The sequence below is a fragment of the Pseudophryne corroboree genome, chromosome 1 (genome assembly GCF_028390025.1).
Source record: "Pseudophryne corroboree isolate aPseCor3 chromosome 1, aPseCor3.hap2, whole genome shotgun sequence".
NCBI classification, from domain to species: domain Eukaryota; kingdom Metazoa; phylum Chordata; class Amphibia; order Anura; family Myobatrachidae; genus Pseudophryne; species Pseudophryne corroboree.
The window spans coordinates 768,205,862-768,208,199 of NC_086444.1; positions in this window are offsets into that span (position 1 = coordinate 768,205,862).

Sequence of the window (2,338 nt, forward strand, 5' to 3'; positions counted from 1 at the left end):
AATGCACAATCTGGAATCTGATCCCCAGAGGAGGTGGTGGGCCCTCAAACAATGGGGCCCACCGGGGTTTTCCACTGTACCCTTGTCAGGGCCGTAACTACGTGTGTGCCAAGGGGGCTTGGCACACAGCGCAGTTGCCCTGGGGGCGCAACGGCCAGCGGCATGTAATGAGTCAAATTGACTCATTACATGCCGCCTCTGTGTGCGCCGTGCGCCGCGCTGGAGGAGAGAGACCAGCGCCGGGTTCTAGGAGGAGGAGGGAGGGGGAGCAGGGAGCCGCAGCAGCGCTATTTGATTGGTAGTAAGCGCTGCTGCAGCATCCCCCTCTCCTTCTGTATTGGGTGCCCGGCGCTGCTATGGATGCTGGGATGCGGTTCCTTCATCCCAGCATCCACAGCAGCGCCAGGCAACCAATACAGAAGGAGAGGGGGATGCTGCAGCGGCGCTTACTACCAATCAAATAGCGCTGCTGCGGCTCCCTGCTCCCCCTCCCTCCTCCTCCTCCTCACCTCACACAGCCTGCACCGAGAGGGAGCTGCACGAGGAGCCTGTCAGCGGGGAGAAGGTAAGTATGTCTCTCTCTCTCTCTCTCTCTTTCTCTTTCTCTCTCTCTCATTCTCTCTCTCTCTCTCTCTCTCTCTCTCAGGGGGACACCGTCTGCCGCAATGTGTAAAAAGGGGTCCTGGCTGCCGCAATGTATAAAAAGGGGGTCTGGCTGCCGCAATGTGTAAAAAGGGGGCCTGGCTGCCGCAATGTGTAAAATGGGGTCCTGGCTGCCGCAATGTGTAAAAAGGGGGACTGGCTGCCGCAATGTGTAAAATGGGGTCCTGGCTGCCGCAATGTGTAAAAAGGGGGACTGGCTGCCGTAATGTGTAAAAAGGGGGGGTCCTGGCTGCCGCAATGTGTAAAATGGGGTCCTGGCTGCCGCAATGTGTAAAAAAGGGGTCTGGCTGCCGCAATGTGTAAAATGGGGTCCTGGCTGCCGCAATGTGTAAAATGGGGTCCTGGCTGCCGCAATGTGTAAAAAGGGGGTCTGGCTGCCGCAATGTGTAAAATGGGGTCCTGGCTGACGCAATGTGTAAAATGGGGTCCTGGCTGCCACAATGTGTAAAATGGGGTCCTGGCTGCCGCAATGTGTAAAAAGGGGGACTGGCTGCCGCAATGTGTAAAAAGGGGGCCTGGCTGCCGCAATGTGTAAAAAGGGTGCCTGGCTGCCGCAATGTGTAAAGAGGGGGCCTGGCTGCCGCAATGTGTAAAGAGGGGCACTGGCTGCCGTAATGTGTAAAAAGGGGGACGCTGTCTGCTGTAATGTATAAAAGGGGCTCTACCTGGTGTAGTGGCGCTACTGTGCAGCGTAATTTGAATAATGTAGACTACTGTGCACCGTAGTATGAATTGCTGTTATTTTGTGGCCACGCCCCTTCCCCGTGTAGCCACGCCCCTATATATTTTTTTGCGCACCTGCGGCGCGCACTGCCCCTGTCTTACATGGGGGGGGGCGCGCCACTGTCGTTTCTTGCACACAGCGCTAAAATGGCTAGTTACGGCACTGACCCTTGTGGGCCAGTTCAACCCTGATTATGCATATCCTGCAAACACTGATTGTGTTTAGAGACTATGGGGTCTATTTACTAAGCCTTGGATGGAGATAAAGTGGATGGAGATAAAGTACCATCCAACCAGATCCTGTCATTTTTTAAACCCAGCCTGTGACATGGCAGTTAGATGCTGATTGGCTGGTACTTTTTCTCTGTCCACTTTATCTCCATCCAAGGTTTAGTAAATAGACCCCTATGATTTTTTTTTCAATTCTGCTATACCTAATGATTAACCTTACCTAGTTAACCTTACCTGATTAACCATGATTGTATTGAGAGACAGTGATTCAGAGATGCCTCAGAGCACTGCCCATCCAGAGATTCCTTAGATCACTGCTCAGCCAGAGATGCCTCAGATAACTGCTCAGACAGAGATGTCTAAAAGTGCTGTTTAATCAGAGATGCCTCAGTGTTCTGCCCAGTCAGAGATGACTCAGAGTGTTGCCCAGCTAGAGATGCCTTAGGCTAGGTACACATCAAAATGATGTGCTTCACGGCCGATGACAACACCGTTATAATGATAAATCGGTTAGCTGTACATGCTGAGCAATATATCGTGTGGCCACATGATATATCGTTCATGATTTCATTCACCTGCATGCCGTCATTGCCAGGATCACCCACTGGGCGTACAGCATGCCCTAAGAGACAACCCAGTAAATGACCCACAGGAGCACATGACAATGGGGGTACACACTAGATGACATGGACTATATATCATTCCGATACACGTAGGAACA